Genomic DNA, 22,309 nt, shown 5'->3' on the forward strand with positions numbered 1-22,309 from the left:
AATACGTCAGTATGTGATACTGCCGACGAAATGTTAACTATACTTGAGTGCAAAATCAAGATTTCCCAATTTTGAGATAGCGCGCTAGTAAATATAAAGCCATAGCGAAATGTGTGTAATTATTTTATTATCACTGAATAGAAGAGACCCATATTTATTACCAAGTGTAACAGTTTGGCGTTTAATGTTTATAGTACAACTCTTGGACTGTGGTAAATACCACCCACCGTACCCCCAACCACTCCCTCTTCATAGTAGGTCGTGTTACAAAATATGCTCAATAGAACGAGGGGCAATAAAATGTACATCTGAATGTTAATTTACACTACAATAATCATCACCCTCATAACCAAAGTGCCTAAGTCATTATTACATGTTTCGCATTTGCAATTTAGATATTCTGAATAATAAACCCATAATAAATACAAATTTCCAGCTGCATTCTTTATTAACTTGTGGAATTCATCTCTTTTGATGTTTTCCACAATGAAGAATGCGGCTGGAATTTTTTTAAATTAATTATGGGTTTATTATTCAGAAAATCAAAATTGCAAATGAGAAACATGTAATAATGACTTAGGCACTTTGGTTATGAGGGTGACGTAATAATAATTATGGCAAAATAACTTCCTGACTCTTACTTAATTTTCATAATCATATATTTGGGCCATTGCAGAAGGAGAATGTTCTAGTCAGATACAAGTAAACAAACAGAGAAACTTACAGGGGTTTTTAAGTCCAGAAAATTTTAGAAAAATTGGGACTGCTAAATGTAATTAGTTTTTTTTTATAACTTTCTTATGCTCTATGTACAACTTGAATAATGTAGCTTTAAAAAAAGCCAACATGTATGTGCAAAACCGCCACTATTATGTCTTTTTCAAGTCTTTACCTGAATATATCTTTTTCAGAATTCTTTAAATTCCACGTGGCGGCGCTATGATGCTTTTTTCCTGGGTAGAGTAAAGTGCCGTAGCCATTGGGAATTCCTAATATTTGAAGATAATGGATGATAACACGGAATATCATATCTAATTCATGCTTGTGTCTTTAGTGCTGCTGGATCCGTCCACCCGGCCACGAGACGTTTTCTGCTTTAGGAAAACTTTCACCTAAAACATGGAATCATTCATAAATTAACCATTACTTGAGATGAAAACAGTAACATGATATGTTAAAATAGTTGCATCCTTTTTTCTGCGAAATATTTGTGTAATCTACGCTGTATTGATGATGCATTATATTTTTCTTCTACAATTGGATGGAATGCATATAACACGTCTGCTACTACTTTCCCCGTTCCGTTTCCCTCTCTTTACCCTAACTTTGTCCTCTTTTTCCACTTTGTTCTTTTCTCTTTCCTCTACATTATGTCTTAGCAATATTATTCGTTGTATAAATTATGTAAAATTTAAGTACTACTTACATCGTCATCCAGAAGGCACTGTGTGATGAAGATGAATACCCCCTGAAAATGAGCGATTTGAACGAACTGTCACAATAATACATCCTATTCGGCACATGTTCAATCATTATTTGTAAAATATTATTAAAAACTCACAATTAACATTTATTTTTGATGTCTAATTTCAAATCGTTTAGCGAGCATAATTACTGCGCATTGCAAGTAAGCGGTATGACGTCAAATGGCGACATCTCAGGTCTACTCACAAAGGCTTATGTGATTTACCGAACAATTCAATAACCTCAGCCCCTCATCTTTTTACCTAACAACCGTCTAGTTTAGTTTACTGTAAACAAAATATAACCCAGCCTCTCAGATGTATCAATATGCTAAGTCCTACCTGCAGCCCATTGCCGATATTAAAGAGATAAGAAAACACAACACCAGATATCGGATCAAGTTGTAGTACTCCAAAGAGCCAAGTCACACCCAACAGAGGAGTGAGTATCACCATGGACCGCACGCTTGCCCTGTGTACAGTTGGGTAAAAAGAGTCATGCATGCTGAGATAGTAGTAACATTCCAAAGCTGCTATTAAACTTGGGTCGCAAAAGTCATGCTAAAGGAGAATTTTTTACCATCTGTGTGTTTGAATGCAAAATCTTATAATCGCCTCCTATAAGCCACCAGATTTTGGTGTACCCATTAAAATAACTTAGAATCAAGTAACATTTGGCAGGTGTTCATATTTGAAGTAATGAACATGAACATGTTAAGAACTATGTACAAAATTATTGATCACTATGAGGGCCCATGATGCACCCTATCATTTCCCCTAAACCAGGTTGCCCGATGTTATGCATTTTAGCAGCCATTTTTGAAATTTCAAGGTTCATGGCGGCCATTTTAAGTTGTTTAGTTGAATTTGCCAGAAATATGTTAGAAAACATATAACCAGACACGAAATTCATTTAAATTGGCCAATCTAAAGCGTGTTAGTAAAATTGCACCCAGCCAAAAGTGCATTTGCCTTTATCACATTTTTGCCCGCATCGTCGTAACTAAAAGTCGCAGATAGGGCAAGCTATACATTTGTGGATTCATTATGACGAAGCGAGTAATTTGGTATATATTTTAAAAGCATTAAGATATTTTATAATTGTGACCCCTGCTTGACCTTGATTGACCCCTACCAAAATGCCGGACACTTTGGAGAGGGCAGCCCATGCCAAATCTGTTCAGTACCCTTCAGGCATGCCAAAACACTTTCAGATCTTTGTTTTAAAGATTTGGTCGCCATACATTAGCACTGGTCTCTTACTATACACTCTTACATGTTGAATTCAGTGTTTTGGAGGTAGTGGCTAACTTGGGGTTTAATTTTGTAGTTTTATTGCTGATATCAACATAGAAATTACCGATCTTCTTGTAAGGTTGAGTGGAAAAGACTAACTAACATTCGTCATAAAATAACCATGTGAACTAGACATCTTTAGCTTGTTTTAAAACCCCATTCCTCCTACCCTCGGTGTGTGTGTGTGGGGGTGGAGGGGCTCTGGCCATATACTTGCTAGGTAGAACACACAGACGATGCGAATGCATATCGTTTGTTTAACGGTGATGAACAACGACGAAATATGATGGAATCCATAAATACAGGATGCGCTTCACAGCATCAGAAATTGCACTGTTTTTTACTGTTAATGAGGTGACGGATGAGCTATGACTTAAATTAAGTGTGTTTCCCAGTGCATGCACGAAGTATTTATTGCACTTATATGGGTGTATGCGCTTTTAAGCTATTAAAGTTAATGAAATACTACTTTACTTACTTAACGCGGTCTACTTCTGATTTATCTTGGTTAGTTTTCAGACTCAAGAACTTGCGAATGATGATAGCTAAGAATATCATATTCACCTGCAAACAATAATATAATAATTAATGACATTAAAGCTATTATTTTAAGCTTCAATCGAATCAATGTTGCAGAATCTACGGCCAAGATTTGTAAACATTTATATAGTTCTTTTTTGTGCTTTACAATGGTAATTTCCTTCAACTTTTAGAGAGAGTTTGTGGGATAGGCTTTTACAACGGGAATTCATGACAATTAGTGGGTTTTAGCGGGTTCGCCGTCGGACAAGTTTAGAACTGTCAAGCTTTCGTCAGGAGTAGCTCTGACTTCTTCAGGACAAAGTACCTAAGAATGAGACATGTAGACCGCCCCTTGTCTACTGATGACTCTGACAAGAGTCGTTCACTGAAGACTGCCCCTTGTCAACAGAGAACAAGCAGATCTCACCTATCTGCTAATATAAAGGTTTTGGTGGCTCTGAAAAGAGCCGTTCACTGAAGACTGCCCCTTGTCTACAGAGACATGTCTCATTCTTAGGTACTTTGTCCTGAAGAAGTCAGAGCTACTCCTGACGAAAGCTTGACAGTTAATTAGTCAGGATGAGAGGTGGTGGATCCGAAGGAGAGAGAGAAAGAAAGAAAAAAAGTTTAAAATGCTGTGGATATCATTAATAAATATCTTAGTTTACATACCACAATGATGAGTAATGCCGGTGCGTAAAATGCATAAATCAGCCCATCTGTTATGGGGAGCCAACATCTAAAATAATAATAAGATTAAAGCCATATTGTAACATTTCCATACAAGTATTTCTTTTATGTAGGGTAAATACGCCTATTCTCGGTCACTTAAGAAACAACACGCTCTATTTCTTGCGTTAATGATTATAAAAGTTAGCTATATGGGAACGTGCATTCCACACCACACCCCGTTTAACATACCCTGCATGACATCTTCCATTGAACTTGTATAATAAGTACAAGGTCAAAAGGTCAAAGTCGACGACACTGCCTATTCTAGGTCACTAAACACCTATTCTCGGTCACCGTATAGTTTTTCTATACCTATTCTCGGTCATTCTCTTTTGGAAGCCTGGTTGATCGGTATGATGCGGTTTTGATAACTTAAACCCATAATAAAATACGTGTGCAGTATTCTCAGATATATTGACAAGGAGCGATCCTTTCAAAACGGTTTATTGGCAACAATTTTCGTACCATCCGATCGGGGTCCGAGGTGGTCCTATTTTGTGGGAGCGCACAGCGGAATGCGGTGGCACGCCCGACTAGTCCAGGAGCAAGATCACAAAGGGCCCTAAATAAGGAGTTCGTTCACCCCCACTAAATACAAGGTTTGACACCATAGGTAGTTAGTATGGACCCTCTAGATCACTGCTAGGTAGGTAGTGGTCTCAAATTGTGGTAACACGTTTTTTACAGGTCATTTTATATATGGACGTATAATTACATAAAATCACAAAAAATAGGACAAAATTATGGGGTAGGGGAGATATAAATTCCCATAACTCAACTTTTACTTATAATAATGAATTTATTTTGGTATGAATATGTAGCTAATTGATTGTTCTAACTTTCTAGTATTATTTGAAAGCAAACCTAGGTTTCATTAGATCATGATTGGAAGTGGCCAGTCCATACACTAGTGGAAAATCAGATTTTTCACAACAATGCGTAGGGTTGGTGTTTTTGTGGCACTGGCTTCAAATTTTACTATTGTGCCAATTTCTATTTTCAAAATTAATTAAGCTCCATTTTTTAATTTTGTTTTTAATATCAAGCATATCTAGGCAAACATTGATGTTTTGGTTCAAATATTTATATAAGTGCATGTTTGCGTACATGTTGGTTTGTGTTGTGTAAGTTTGGGGTAGGTGGGGGTGTGTATGTGGGTGTGGGTGGGGGTGTGTATAGGGTTCGGGGTTGGGGTGTTGTACGCGTCTTAATATGTCACTCAGCTGAACTATATAAGTTCCATTAACAAAATTTGTTTCGTAAGTTACCATTCATGTAATATTTTGAATATTTATATGTGCGGGGTGAGATCAACCACTGCTTGTCAGGAAAATTGACTGAAAATGTAAAAAATAGTTACTTGTCCACATGTAGCAACGTGTGTAACAATATTAAGGGGTAGGGGAAATATAAACCATCATAACTCAACTTCAACTCATGATAATGAATTCATTTTGGAATCAATATGTAGCTAATTGATTGTTCAAATGTTTTAGTATTATTTTAAAGCAAAGCAAACATTATTTGTCAGGTAGATAAACATAAAATGTGAGAAAAGGTTATTTTTTCATGTTTAACCATGTCAAATATGGTATTATTAAGGGTTAGGGAAATAAAACCACCATAACTCAACCTTTACTCATAATAATGAATTCATTTTGGTATCAACATGTAGCTAATTGATTGTTTTAACTTTCCAGTATTATTTTTAACAGAAAACCCATCAGGTCTACATAAAGTGTGCAAAATGTTAACTTTCCAATGTGTAACAGTGAAAAATATGACAATATTAAGGGGTAGGGGACATACAATCCAACATAACTCGATGTTTATTCATTATAATTTATTCATTTTGGCATCAATACATAGCTATTTGGGTCTTGTAATCTTTTAAAGCAAAATGACCATTAGTTGTTAGCTGTATAGACTTAAAAGGTAAAAAAATATCCATTTTTCAAGTGTAGAAGCGTAAAATATGACAATATTAAGGGGACATACAAATCACCAAAAGTCTTACTGATGAAAATGAATTCATTTTGGTAACAATATGTATAGCTAATTGAGAGTTCTAACTTTCTAGTATTATTTTAAAAGCAATTAAACCATTAGTTGTCAGGTAGATAGACATAAAATATGCGAAAATGTTAATATTCCATGTCTAACAGCGTAAAATATGACAATATTAAGGGATAGGGACATTCAAATCACCAAAACTCAAGTTTTGCGGATGAAAATGAATTCAATTCATCAATATGTAGCTATTTGATTGTTCTCATTTTATAGCATTATTTTAAAAGTATTTAAACCATTAATGGTCAGGTAGTTAAACATAAAATATGAGAAATATGTTAATATTCCATATCTAACAACGTAAAATATGACAATATTAAGGGATGGGGTATGAACGTTTGGACAGTATTTATTGTGGGACATTAGAGCACATCAGACATATCGAATTGCATTCTGAATACGAAGAATATCCTTCTGATATCAAATAATTTTGATTTTTTTTTTTAATTCGCAATGTAATGCACATTTTATGGCAAATGATTACAAATTGATATTTTGATATTTAACAGTACTCGAAGTAAACTTTAAAAATCTGATGATTTATACTTAAAATGTATGTGGGTGGGATGAAAAGCCGACGATCAATTGAAAATGTTGACCTTTTGTATTGAAGATATGGATTTTTTTTCCAAAACACCAAATAAAAATTAGGTCTTTTTGGGAAAGGTCAAAATTTTCAATTGATCGTCGGCTTTTCCTCCCAGCTACATACACTTTAAGAATATAATTAGATTGATAAAATTTACTTCGAGGACTGTTATATATCAAAAAGTGAAAAATATCAAATTTTAATAATTTGTCATAAAATTTGTATTATATCGTGAATTTCAAAAATGAAAATTATTTGATATCAGAAAGACATTCTTCGTATTCAGAATACAATTCGATATGTCTGATGTGCTCTCATGTCCCACAAAAAATACTGTCGAAACGCTCATTCCAGATCCCTTAAGGGGTAGGGGACATACAAATCACGATAAAACTCAAGTTTTGCTGATGAAAATGAATTCATTTTGGTATCAATATGTAGCTAATTGGTTGTTAGCAATTAAACCATTAGTTGTCAGGTAGATAGACATAAAATGTGAAAAAAGGGGTAATTTCCATGTGTAGCAACATAAAATAATAACAATATCAAGGGGTAGGGGACATACAAATCACCAATACTCACGTTTTACTGATGAAAATGAATTCATTTTGGTATCAATACCACTGCAGATAGATCAGTGGCGTAACTACGGGGGGGTAGAGGGGGGCAACTTGCCACGGGCGCCAAATTGACCAATTTAGCATCGATTCTGCGCCCCTCCAAGCGATGAAAGTCAAAATTTTTGCGCTACGGGCACCTGAAAAGCGCCCTCACGAATTTCAGCCGACCGTGAATTTCGCCTCCTTACCAGTTCCGGCCTTGATATTATTCCGACAGCCTGTCACTAAGCAAAAACAAGCACGATTCACTTGAATTTAGTACCCACGAGAGGCTGATACATTTTGCTCAGGCGCTAGTTTTAACCGGAACTATACAAGGTTACACCAATTTAGTGTTGTGCCCCCTTGAAGAATAGCACAATAGCGCTAATAGCACGCTATAAGGTCTAGGTCATTTTAAGAATAGCACAATAGCGCTAATAGCACCCCTCCAAGTGTACTAGAATTAAAAAATATCATTATTGCGATAATAACGCATTATATGCCCCCTCAGGCCAAAACAATTTCCAGAGCACAATAGCACTAATAGCACGCTATAAGGCCTAACCATTTTAAGAATAGCACTATAGCGCTAATAGCACGCTATAAGGCCTAACCATAAAAAGAATAGCACAACAGCGCTAATAACACCCCCTCCAAGTATAGGAGAACTCAAAAATAGCACAACCATGATAACTGCGCTAATATTAACATTTAAAGCCATTTTTAATGTCCCTAATGGTTTTTTTCTAAGTCCTCAAAAATAACACTGTCAATTGCACAAATAACACAACCATGAAAATAGCGGTGCTATTTGTGCTATATAACATGTATATAAATTGATGACAAAATTGCGCTAATAGCACGTGTAGGCCCGAGGAGATGGTGTATGTTATCTGCGCAACTCAGTTATAGCGCCTTTCTCGGTCCAGGGCAGGAACCATTTTTGCCGACAGAAATGTGACATTGTTGACCCAATTTTTCCGACCGAAAAGGCTCGAAAATACGACAGGGTAGGGGTGGGGAGGGGGTAGAGGAGAGGAGGGGCGGGCGGTCACAAATAATTTCTCCTCGCTCATTTGTATTCGACAAATGGCTATAGGCCTAATTTAAGCCTGCAGAGCAAAATGCATCACTTCTCATGTGCTCATGCATGATCATTTGTAGGACACATGGCAACAACGATGTCAACATAGCTCATACTAGTGAACACTGACCGAGAATAGGAATGCCAACGGAATTCGTATGCCTATTCTCGGACACCCCTGTTTCTATGGGAATTTACATAAACACAACACCAATCATTTGCTATGGTGTTATTTACGATGCAGATGGATCAACTTGTTGAAATTACAGCTTTAAAATGCATGTACGATTTCGCATCACTGATTATATTACAATACCACCTCTTAAATGACGTCATTATTTTTTTTAAATGCCAATATTTCAGGTCACCATACAATCTCAAAATCTATTATTTGAGGTGAACTGTGCTGCCGTGATATTAAAAAGTCACCAAAACCTGCAGCACCGGTACGGCTAAATGATTCGTTCGGAAGACACGGCTGAAATGAAAGCAACGATCGTCAGCGGTTGTTCAATACACTAACTGACCGAGAATAGGCGTGTGACCGAGAATAGGCGTATTAACCCTATTGTTGGTTTTTGCTGTCAGATATATCCCCTTTTAATTTTGACCCGAACAACACTTTAGCAAAGCATATTGGAATTTACCACCAGCGTGCCAATGCGTGTCACTCCGTCGGTTGTGCTACGGTACGATCATGTTATGAACATCACGCACGCGTTTGACTAATATTTCTATCGTAATAATAAAAATGACGGGTCCTGCGTTTTATTCAGAATCTCGGATTTTGACAAAAATAATGTACAGCACCTTATTCTTGATTTTTTAGGGTATGTTAGTTTAATAAAGTACATTATAATCGTGTAAAAAATTGTAAAATATTGAGAGCGTCCTCCTCAGCAAATGTTACAATATGTCGTTAAGAAAGACAAATATTAATAAATAATCACATTGATAATAGCAATAATTAGTGTAATATAGATGTACTATATTTGAGTAAAGTTCTACTCACGCTTCTATTTCCGGATCCGCATATTTGGAAATTCCTACTCCTAAAGTTGTGAATGCAATAACTGCCGGTAAACCTGTAGAATATTGAGTGAGGAAATAAATGTACGAAAAGTACATTATTAAAAACTGTTGAGGGATTCTCTTATGTATCACACACTTGGAGTAAAGCTCTAACTAACCAATGAATGACAATCTGGTCTATCCAAATAAAAATATGATGTTGATTGTTGACCTATTTAGGGCATCCGAAACAGAATAAAATACAAAATGCTGCCTACAAAAATGGGCACAAAGCACTGACAACCTTGTGCCATATATTGATTATGCTTTTGGGTTTTTTTTTCTGTTTTCGTAGTTCCTCCATTTTATTCAAGATATGGTAAGAGAGGAAGCACTCAGCAATGACAAATATAGAGAAAAAAGATATCAGTACAGTGTCAGTACATATGTATAATTACCCCAAGCCATAGGCATAGAGATCTGCAGTTTCATTTTCAAGTTGATGTTCGGGTTGATTTGTAAGAAAAGGTACATTCCTTCTATCAACATCCACATGAACACAACCAACCATAGGTAATGAAGTATTACAGTCACGGCGATGCAGGCCAGCTAAAAATGAAATGTATGAATAACATTTAAATGTCGGGGTTCAATACTAGATTAAACAACTCTTCTATATCTTAACACACAAGACAAACGTTGTTAAACCGTGATGAATCCACTCTTTGCCAGTAGCGAATACGCGAACATGAGTCAACGGTAGTGCGCATTACGCGTGTCGAGTATTCGTCCTGCCTGGACTTTTGGAGGTATTTTGGAGGTAGCAGCAAATATTGCCGCTTGATTCAGTAGTTTTATTATTGACATCAACAGAGTAATCACCGATATTCTTGTCAGGTTGAGTGGCAATGCCTAATTGACATTCCTCATGAAATAATGATATGCATTAGACGATCTTTAGCTGGCTTTCGTTGTTCAAAGGGATTTAATTATGTTTCGCTTGTTCAGCATCATGTAGCAAGTCGCCTCGGGTGTGTCTGTGTGGTTTACTTCTAAATCAGCCCACGCGCTAAAATAACCATACTTAATAATGTTTCAGGAAAAAAATAGTTACAGAGCTGACATTGGGTGTTCATTACCACCAAACCCAGGAAATATATAGGGTGCTGGCGGGGATTGTATGACTGCATAGGGATTAATCGGTTGGTACGCCCAAAGGGTGGGCATGTCATGACACTGTCACCATCCCTATATCTTCAAGTTAGAAATTGCCGCTATAATAAGTAGTTCTTCAACAGCCACGCATGGCGATTTTGTTCCGCCGTATTTAACATGTTTAATAGACTCAGTCAAAGTATAAAAATACGATAGATATTTCCGACTATGCAATGCGCCGCTACGCATCATTCAGCCTTCAAAAATCAATCAAATCCGAATTTTGGTCAATGTTTGGTTTCAAAGCGCCGGCTGGGAATTCAGAGCGTCCATGTAAGCTTACCGTTGTCTTTCAACACACATGTTCATGTACACCTCAAACAAAAGGTTTATAAAAAAAAAAAAAATGAAGCGATATTTTCTACCCAGAGTCGAAATGTAGACATCAAAGGTCGAATGTATGAATTTTGTACATCAGAGTCAATTTCGATGACGTCACTGGTAACCACGTGATTCGCTAAGCGTATTTCTATTGGTTAGTTTTCCAGAACGTACTAAAAAAAATATGTTTGCATTTCTGTATCATCGTGTACTTCCGAGACCCTGCAACCCCGAGGGTTGGAAGCAACATGATATTGATGCCACAGTGGTTCCCCATGTTTCAGTGAATACATTATAATTATATAAATGCAATTGGTCCGAGGATTACAAGCACCAACATTTCCCAGCATTCTCTGGGATGGGCATGTTCGTCTCGATCAAGAAAAAATAAACCTACTACGATACCATCTTATACCTGCCATTATATTGCATTAAGATACCATTTATCTTAACATATATACCTTGTTTCTGGCGGTAGTACCGGTGATAAACAAAAGTTGAGCAAGCAGTAGAGAAGCCGCCAGGTTGATATGTATTGCTGTACGGGTCTTCTTATATGATCTATAAAGAGACGATACACATAGTTATTGCTTAGTTAATGATGTATACTCAAACCCTTTTCAAACGGTTGATTATAAAGGCAACCAGTAAACACGGTCAGAGCTTCTTCTTGTTTCCTCAAAACTAACAACATGGTGAAATGTTTTTATTGGAGGGTTTAATATACAGGGTGTCCCAGAAAAATTACCGGGCAATTGATTGCGAAGAAATGAGCGATTACACAACGCATGCGTCGATTCACTTTATTCCTAGTTTGAACGAAATATCATTAAATACAATGCGTACTTGTGGTTAACTGTAAAGGGCTTTATATGTGACCGTCCACGGCGAATGAGCAGTAAATTCCTACCCCGGTCAATTTTGTTTTATTTTGTGTTTAAAAATAAACATCATAAACTTAAAATGGTATATCATTTGACTTCAAACGATATACAGAAGCGGAGTTATGGTTAGTTAAACTTTGCTCCTTCAACAAAATTATAGCTGTTTTCGTTTCTATGTGTGTCTCTTTTTCCACATTGCTGGCAATAAATATCAAACAGTCATAATTGGCGGTCATTTCAAATCATCCCCAAGTCAACGAGGTTTAAGAAGGTTCTCTCATTGTTAATTGTTGGTTATGCATACCTATACAAACTACAATGCCTGGTAACCCACCACTTGAAAAGGATTTAGCAAAAGCAAACAAAGACCAGAGCTATTAAAAGTTCTATAGCCATCTAAGGTAGAAGCTTATTATCCACTTCAGTAATAGGATTATTGATTGGTGTTGTGACTATCAAAATAAGACAGATGTCGCGCCAGCTTAAGTGACCGATGAATACGACCTTCGTACACATTTTACACCAGAGCTATTAAAAGTTCTATAGCCATCTAAGGTAGAAGCTTATTATCCACTTCAATAATAGGATTATTGATTGGTGTTGTGACTATCAAAATAAGACAGATGTCGCGCCAGCTTAAGTGACCGATGAATACGACCTTCGTACACATTTTACACCATAACTCAGAATACAATTTAGGGAATTTACGGCTCGTTTGTGCTGCCGGGTCACATATTATGTTTGGTGAAATCCTTTTCGTTCTTTTTAAACAACTTGTTTCTTTGTTCAACTTTGAAAACCTGCACGATATTGAAAATAAAAGCTTGCATGTAAGATGGTGCTCGGTACTTGTAAATATCTTTTTCTCGTTAATGTTGATATAAATGTTGCATAAAGAATTATTGCATAAAGAATTCCAGCTGGCTTAAAAAATTTCTCACACACATTATTGTTTTTGGAATGCTTCCAAGAAATTGTAATGCACGTTTAAATCTTTTTAATCAACATTAATGTTGCATGGTATCATAAATCACACGTAATGTAAAGCTGTAAGCACTATGATTAAAATCATCGTCACTCATTGTCATATAACATATTTGCACAACATAAAGAATTAAAGTTGGAAAGCTTCCAATTGCAGATATCAAAGATTTCTCGGACAAACTGTTATTCATCTTTAGTGAAAGCATGAATAACATAACACCGTCGGATTATAAAATAGATAGTGTGGACTAAATTAATGAGATACTAAAACTTTAGGAAGCGGTGAGCGAGTATGAAAAAAAGCGCATGTTGATCAAACTTTGAATGAACTGCATTGATGCGCGCATTTTTATTGCTTTGTAACCAGTCAATCGAATCAAATAAGATTTTGGGATGTGATGCACAATAAAAAAAAACCCGATGCGCTACATTTTCAATTTTTTTATTTTGATGTCTATTTCATGACTTACGTTCATTTTTATTCACTCGGTATTGTTTTCGGGGACACCCTGTAGTATCGTATTTTTTTTTGTAAATGCGTGTTGTTTGTACTTTGATGAAAGTAATACGAGTGCCACATCCAAAATAAACCTTTAACCATTTGACTTTACTACATGGTCCAATTTATTACAACTTCAACAAGTTCCTCGAACTTATTGGGGTTGTCCACAATCTTTAATTAGCACAGTTAAAATGTTTAAAAGAGATGACAAAGTCAAGCAGTTTCATGTATGGCTTATTCTCTGTTAACGAAATCTACCAAAAAACGTCCAACACAGTCATGAAAGTAATACGAGTGTCACATCCAAAATAAACCTTTAACCATTAGACTTAACTACATCTAAATCTAACTAATCATAATAGCATAATCATATAAATAGCAATAGTAAAAAAAAGTAAAACGTACTTGGAAATTATGAATAAAACGATCGTAGTAATGAGACACAGAACGGATATAGAAATAGCGATGTATGTGATGTAATCGAACGTCTGTTGGTGAACATCCGGGATCTCAAACTAAAAAAGAAGAAAAGACGAAAAATATTATTGTAATTTATTATCGTCTATTATTACCTGTTTTCACTAATATTTTATACTTATGTTCAACTTTCACTTAACAATAACAATAACAATTACAATTACAATAACAATAACAATAACAATTACAAATTATTATATTAATTATTATTATTATTATTATTATTATTATTATTATTATTATTATTATTATTATTGTTGTTGTTGTTGTTGTTGTTGTTGTTGTTGTTGTTGTTGTTAAGTGAAAGATGAATATGTATTGGGATTGAGGTAATTATGTTCAGATTTTTAAACAAAGCGCATCTTACCTCAACGACCTGCATCAACACTGCAAAACTAGTCATGTGATTACAGCTGCATGTCACGTGACTGTTATTTTTACTGGTAACATCACATCCGTAGGTAGACCATTCTCTGCGAGAGATACATATATAATAATCCTCTTTTAAATAATATGCAAAAGATTAATTACAAAAAGGATAAAATTACTACTGGAAATAATTGTTTATGTTATGGCATCATTAGTCGTTGATAATTTTTGAATTCTGCAATGCACATGTACTGATTTCCTTAGCGAGAAACATGTCCGCACTTACCCATTTGAAATATACCTACCGTTTTACTTGTCCTTCTGCATGCTTTGGCCATTGACATACGATTTCATGTTCACCCACAATGCAAATTCTGTTGTTTACCAATACTCTGCATTCGATTATATTAGAAACAAATGGAAGTCTCTACAAGTCATGCTGTCAAGTGAATCCTATTAACGACCCAAGTTGGATAACTCACCTGGTTGGTGTCAAAAACTGGCAAGAAGGCTCACGGTCACGTGTCACATTCTATGTAATAAAATAAAACAACTTTAATGTTGGTCAAGATTTTACAATGCATACTGAATCAATACTCATGCGGTCTTAACATTACTAAAATAATATGAGAGGTTCCTAATACCTATTTTTTTTATAAGTTGCAATAAAAAAACGCAATCTTAATGGATATAATTTGTATAAAGAACATAAGGGCAGGGAAATTGTAGCCTATATACGAGCTTTTAAGATATTCATTGTTTTTGTATAACACACATTTCATGTTCTGTATGTGATGAGGCATATATAAAATATAGATTAAAACACTGAAAATCAAGAAGAGAAAAAAAAGGTTGAAAAAAATAACAATAACAATATAATATACAGAAAAGAAAACCCAAGCAACCAACGATAGGCTGTAGATAGCACAAATTATACATGTTTTACTCCCTGTGATCAGACAAGTGTGATTTCGACGTGTCACCAAATTGGAATATTAAAAATATACCCGTCTTAAAATCTGCATCGGACTTTGTACCACGTGTTTCTACTAGGAAGTGCTCAATGCTTAAGCTCAGCAGGTTTACTGACCGTCAAAAGACTGAAGGTAACATTGAATATCAATTTCGTGTCGTAGGGTACTATCTGCTTGTTGCTATTGAACATATTCAATGAGAGAATCCGGCTTCCAATTACCGCGGTTGCATCTGGCTTGGCTGCGATGTCCAATTTGAACACAGATGTTACCAAGTCATAGCCTGTCAGGGAAGAGAATATAAAGCAATTAGTTTGAGTATTTTGCTTTTGCCTTGTTTGTATATTTTATTTACTGTACACAGTTGATAGCAGAATGAGTTCACTTTATCCACGACTATGTACGAGTACTTCATTGACCATGTATTAGACCTAGACATTCAGGGTTAAAATCTTTCTATTTCCGAAACTGATTGTGAAACACATGGTTAGGTATGACTTTCTGTAAATATTATCGACGGCTTACTAGTCTAATGGTTCACAACCCTCGATTGGAAATGTGACAAGAGGAAATTTGTCGAGAACAATTCGATCAATCTAACAAACTTTAAATAGTAACGACTCATGCGCATACCTTCGTTATTTACCCATGCACCTCCAGGAAACATTATTTGAAAGTCATAAGAGTCGCCAGTAAGCACAATAGTCCAGGAATCCATTTGCAGATCACTAGCTTCGAATGTCTGCGTATCTATTAAAACGTATTGATATGTAAATCTGGGAAACTGTTTAAAATTGGCGTGAGAACAAGTAAGATGCAGTTTAATTTGTACATATCAAATGAAACACAAAATTATCCCTGCAGCTGAAATGGGATCGCCCTCGTGAGGTCACAATTGGGTGCATTGTTTGGTATCAGGAGGGCCAATCACGGGCATCCTTGCTTGGAGCCGTCGGTGGCCATTTTGGTGGCTAAGGCCATTCTCTGTCAGTTTTTTAACAAGAACGGACGCAGAAATTTTTTATTCAACTATAAGACAATGAATAGGCCGTCACAGCTTACAAAAAAGTGGGTAGTGGTGAATCCAACGGATGTGGATACAAAACACATCAAGGATACCTCGAATATGAATAACTGGAAAGAAAAAAAGCAAGTAAGCTTACAGGTTACAGCACATCACACCACATGAAATGAATTGTGACGGTACATAACTCGATAAAACTTTCGTGGTCGATTGTCTAAACAGTGATCCGAGGAAGTCAGGCATGTATGAGTACTATTGATTGGGATTGCCGGACTGGTGGTATGGAATAATTCTAATGTGTTGAAATGTTGTACGCGAGATCTTAGCGCTATTACATTTGTCAGAAGAGAAACTACATTTATCCTATGCTTGTAAGCGGTGGCAACAGCCGATGGCCAAATAGAGTATTTGTATTTTGCGTCAACAGTGAATAAACACGGTGAGAAATTTGCTTTCAAAATTGTCAAACGTGGTCGTCTACATGTATACATGTATGTACATTATTAATGGTAACATAGACCACTGAATCACGGTAGTATATAGCCGGGGGGTCACTGGGTTATCAGGGTTTTTTGAACTCATAAATATTTATAAATCATGCAGGTAGTGGAATGGAAAATGCGTGAAATTAAGGGAAAGCAAAGTTTTGAACCATTTCTATGTTCATCATAATTATATTAGGCAGTCTGAAGGAACACAATCTGTTTCTGTTCTGGTTTGAAATTGAAAGTGGTTCAAATTTTTTTGTTCTGAATTGGAAAATCTCTCTTGGTATTTAATAGCCATATGAGTGAAGTTAGCACATGTTATCATCATGGGGTGGACACGTGATGCTTTGTCTTGGTAAAATTATAATAGGCCTAGTCATATGAGGGAATTTAATCGTCATTTTCAAAATTTGTATCGCAATCATCATGGCATTGCACGTGTGATGCTCACTCTTGGTATATAAAAGCCATAATTTATGAGTGAATTTAATTGTCAATTTCAATCTTTTGGCAACATGGTTCAAACATTTTGTTCTGAATTGGAAAATCTGTTTTTGTATATAATAACCATATGAGTGATTTTAATTTCAATCCGTTTAGCGCAATCATGATGGGCGTAGACACGTGATGCTCTCTCTGGGTAAAGTTATAATAATAGTCATAATATGAGTGAATTTCATGGTCAATTTATCGCAATCATCATCATGGCCGTAAACGCGTGCTTCTCTCTCTTGGTATATAAAAACCATATGAGTGAATTTTATTGTCAAATTCAATTTTTTTTTAGCGCAAGCATCATGACGTGGACACAGGATGCTCTAATTTTGGAAGCCATCCGGGTTTCCATTTGGATAAAACGAATCACAACAAAAAAGAAGTAACTTCAACGCTGTCGTCTATGTCGTCTATGAAAAACAAAACGGCCTTTAAAAATAAATAGATCAATAAATACATTTTAAAAAATGAATAAAAAATGGATTTAATTATGTGTTTTTTACATTTATTACAAGTTCAATCCAAGGTTGTCGGAGTTTAAATAGATTAATAAAGGAGTTGAATTGTTGAATATATTGGATGTCATTTATAGACAGGCATGAATTATACACAAAGTAAAATAGCTTTGCTGGCAGAATTTGCTTCTCTCCATTGGTATTATGGAGCTTTTTATTTCCTCCTCCGAGGAGATGATCGTGTAGAGGATTGCCTAGCGAAATATTTGTCCATTGGTATATGGAGCTTTTCCTCCTCGATAAGGAGTTGATCGCTAGATGAGTGCCTAGCAAAATAGTTCCCAGTGTGTTAAGGGGAACTCTTGGGTTATAGGCGCAACAAGCTTCCCAGTAATTGTTGGGAGGCTCGGTCGGGTATTTACTCCGTTCGAAAAAGTTGTCCAGAAATCATTATTATTTGGCTGATTCAGGGAATTTTCTAAAAACATTGCTTGAATAAATTATGCGTTCTTTCTGAATGGCTGACCAGAGGCCCAAATTTTGGTGTAAGTGTTTTCGTCATTTCAGTGTCTGGGGATAATTATAGTTATACCGATATAATTTGTGTTTTTGAAATATGGTTTCCGTCATGTACTTTCGTGTCATTTGAAATAAAAGTCCATATTTACCAATATATCTTTGTGGCATTCCCGTGATATCATTTGGGTCGGGAAAGTTGGAATTGAGCTTTTCCCACAAGCAGAATATTTCATCCACGTTCATATCCTGCAGAATTGCCTGAAAAATTATAATATTATTTAGATGGAAAACATTACAATAATAAAAACGTTTTCGTAAAGGTAGCGATAAGGTTTAAAATACCCTAGGTTTATGGATCGATAACATATATACACTATTGACGAGAGGAATGCAAATGTTTTTGATAACAGTTGACGAACTTTGAAATGTCACGACAAAGGTAAGCTACCATTCGGGATTTATTTTACAACTTTTTTCCGGGACTTTTTACATGTCCTTGTGCGCGTTTTGGGAAGATGGATGTGACTATAATTGAAGACCGAATTAAAAAGATTAGTTTGCGTATGACGTCCTGTCAACCTGACCCAAATTGCCGTACTACGCAGGTCAGTAACTAATCACGTCGCGCGCTTGCCCTGACGTCAGACGCAAACTAGTCTTTTTAATTCGGTCTTCAATTATACTGCTTTTTAGTGAACATAGTACGTTCAAATAACTTGTAAGTTATCTGTACTCTCGGTGAGTATTATATATACTTCGACATAATATGAGGATGCCGTGACAGCTATAACATGGTGATACTATTGCACACACCTCTCAAAACTTTTTTGGGTCTAATCATAACATCTGAGACAACTAACTGCTTTAGTATCCAAATTGAACTTTGCTATTATTTTTAAAAATGTTATTTGTCATGATTTCTACTTGAACTGTTTTATACGTCACAGCCGCCTTCTTCCTATCCGACAACGCCCTGAAATGTAGTCAATGTGTTTAAATACCTCGATTTCAAATATTTCTGCAATGTTATCGGGTACATTTTGGCCTTCAGTACAGCTAAACTGTGGTGTTGTTGGTTGATTTGTCGGATCATGGGTAATACTTTCACTTGTTAACTGTGCGAGGGTTGTGACGAGCCCATCTGTTGTCTCCAAGAACGTTGTCCTAAGAGAGTCAGGATCAGAAGTAGCTTCTTGTGAGCTCGGCATCTCTTCCGTCGGTTGGCAAGTTATGGACGCAATTGTTGTAGGTAAATCATCTACAGAAGAAATTACTAATTATAAGCAACATCAGTTTATTAAAAAATACATTGTTATGATAATATAACAAAACACGTTTGGGTGTCGCTGTCTGTTGTGGATATGGGTGGGTGTGTGTGTGTGTGTGTGTGGGGGGGGGGGGGTTACCACGTAGAGGTGATCTGTTCTTGAACTGAACGCGGAAAGCAATTTTAAAAAGTAGTGTTGGAAATATCATGTTTGAGATTCATTTCAATGCATTTGTTATAGTAATGCTTTGAGCAGAACACGGAGCGTCAAGATAGAGGCAGATTGTCCAGAATATTAACTTGATATTTAGACTATACCAGCATGATATCAGAGCATTTGGAGACCTGAGCGCAAGAAGAGTGTAAGTCCATATTTGGCATTTTGAGATATGATCGTTTAAACTTTTTAAAATAAGATAATTTGGAAACCAAAAAAGCCATAATATTGATACTTCTCAGGTACATGGGTATAGGCAAGAAGAATCCTTTTGTATATCAACCAAGTAAATAGCTATACCCTACAGTAAACAGAGTAATATTGATCGATTTATCTTTTTGGACTTACGGTCTTCTTGCGCTCAGATTGACACTAAAGCTTACAACTCAAATCTGAATGCAGATGTTGGCACCTTGTTTGTCGAATTAGAAGGTTGTTTTAAAATTTGACATCAGTTGACCTTAACCGTAAGTGACCCTCTAACTTATTAACCGAGCTCAAAATGTATGATAAATTATATAGTTTCCTAATCGTTTATATTTAGTATATTTTCGTCAAAAGTGGAATTGGGTCCCATAACTTGGGACATATTGGTGCTCATACTTACCTGTAGCAATAGTATAGTAAAGTACTATCGGTGTACACGTTGTGATCAGTGAAGCTACGTAACCGTGATTCCTGAGAAACGAGTATCCCTTTGTTTTAACATTTAGGGACCGGGGCCAATAATATCATAACATATGGAGCCCGGGCACACACGTTCTATCAGTTCACTAACTTAGAGTGTTATGGCACCTTGATTTAATGAGAATACTCCCTCAAATTGCAAACTGCATTTTGATTTACTGAGAATATTCCTTTAAATTGCACACATGTATACAATTTATAAAATAAAAACTCTCACCAAAGAGAAGAAAAAAAGATGAACATTTTGATAATTAGAGCATGGAAAATCTCTTTAAAAATAGCTACAAATATTATAAGAATAAGATAACTAGAGCGATAGTTATTGGTCTATAATTGAAAGTTATAAATGTTTTCTTAAACAATTAATAATCACATCAAATAACCCTACGAAATTAGCGGATACATGAGGTGTACCTAGTTTGCTACATACTTGCTATAAGCCTTTGGTTATTATCTGACTCGAACCTAGAATAATATATCTTACCTGTGCAACCAAGAAGCTCAAAACGCATGCTGATGTGGTTATTCCATTTTGTAGGTAATATTCTGATGTAAGACGCCGTAACTGGTGTAGGAAATATATTGGTGACAATTGTACTTCCGTCAGTGTTTCCATTAAATATCTGTATGGAAAAGAATCAGCTCAATAACAATACAATAACTTCCATCGACTATATTGGATCGACTGAGCCTATGTTGGTCGAGCTATGAGTTTTAAAGTATTTAAAAACTCATAGCGAGACCAATACATAAAGGGCGTAAATCATCCAATTGTATAATTAGTATGTGTTGGATTCAAAATTTTCACACACTTTGATTCATCAAAACATAATAACATAAAATAGTGGCGAGATAAACCCTTTCAATGTTTTACTGTTGTCGACAGTTGTATTTAGGCAACACCAACCAATATTAAATACCATATATCAGTTACCCTCTAGTTGCTATTCAAAGCCTGGAGGATGAACGTTTGGTCAGTATTTTTGTGGGATGTGAGAGCACATCAGACATCTCGAATTGCATTCTGAATTTGAAGAATGTGATTTTTTTAATTCGCGATACAGTACACATTTTGATATATAAAAACCCTAGCTACGCCACTGCCTGGGACACTCAATCAGTTAAAAATGCAATTAATCATCTATTCTTACTTGAGGCCCATGCCGCATCCAAACGAATTAAGGCTGACTGATCAAGCACTAAACTATTAACCTGTGACACGGTTGGTATGTCCTAACAGGAGAATCTTCGAGGAATTTTCTGATTGCTGCGTCTTGGGTCCTTGAAAGGTTGTAACGTACTTCCCCGCTTCGATTGAGCGAGGTGCCGCATGTGTATGGCATCCTTATTAACCCTTTCAAACCACCTATTTTTTTCTGTTGAGCACTAATACATCCTTTATATCCTGAAACGTAAGCCCCTTAAGTTACGGGGATGCATCACTAAATAAATGTCCCATTTAAATACAAGTGAAAATGCAAGAGAGTAAGTTCGTTTTTTATCCTTTGTAACAAAGTTGTGAAAGTTTTTGTTGAGGTCCTACTTTATTGTTTTCATGCACGATTCACTCAAATTTGGTAGCCGCGAGAGGCTGATATATTTCGCTCGGGCGATATGCGCTCTTTTGAACCGGGACTATGCTTTTATTTTTTTGTCACTAAGGTCCATCGACATAGCGTAACATTTCCCCCGTTTTTTCTTAGTACCTTTCTTACCCCATAATATCCCTCATTCGTCAGGCCTATAGGGGCTAATTTCTAGTTTTTAAGCTTGTTGGCTATTGTTTTGAGCGCTAATTGTTTCTTTGTAGCCCAGCCGGACACCGTGAACAATATTATTTTTCAGCGTTATTGCTTGTCTAACCACATGCAGTGTGTAGCCTTGCGATCAGAAAGCCCAATTTCCATTTTGTCAAGAGTCTTGTAAGAAGGCGATGGATATTTCCACTTTACACAAAAATTGATCAAAAAACCCAAAGTTAAAATGAAAGACTAAATTACCAATATTCCTTACATATTTTAACACAAACAAGAGTGACTTCATTTTAACACCAGCTGTATTT

At 36.0% G+C, this 22,309-nt stretch overlaps 1 long non-coding RNA gene across 1 annotated transcript; it reads right to left on the reverse strand.

Annotated features, from left to right (window-relative positions):
• Positions 1 to 931: 931 nt before the first annotated feature.
• Positions 932 to 1,929, reverse strand: LOC140162350 (uncharacterized). Its single transcript, XR_011860249.1, has 3 exons — positions 1,806 to 1,929; positions 1,427 to 1,468; positions 932 to 1,112 (listed from the first exon to the last, which is right to left on the reverse strand). It is a non-coding gene; the product is annotated as an uncharacterized lncRNA (long non-coding RNA).
• Between the last annotated feature and the right edge of the window lie 20,380 nt (positions 1,930 to 22,309).

Source organism: Amphiura filiformis, chromosome 10, assembly GCF_039555335.1.
Source record: "Amphiura filiformis chromosome 10, Afil_fr2py, whole genome shotgun sequence".
In the NCBI taxonomy this organism is placed as follows: Eukaryota; Metazoa; Echinodermata; class Ophiuroidea; order Amphilepidida; family Amphiuridae; genus Amphiura; species Amphiura filiformis.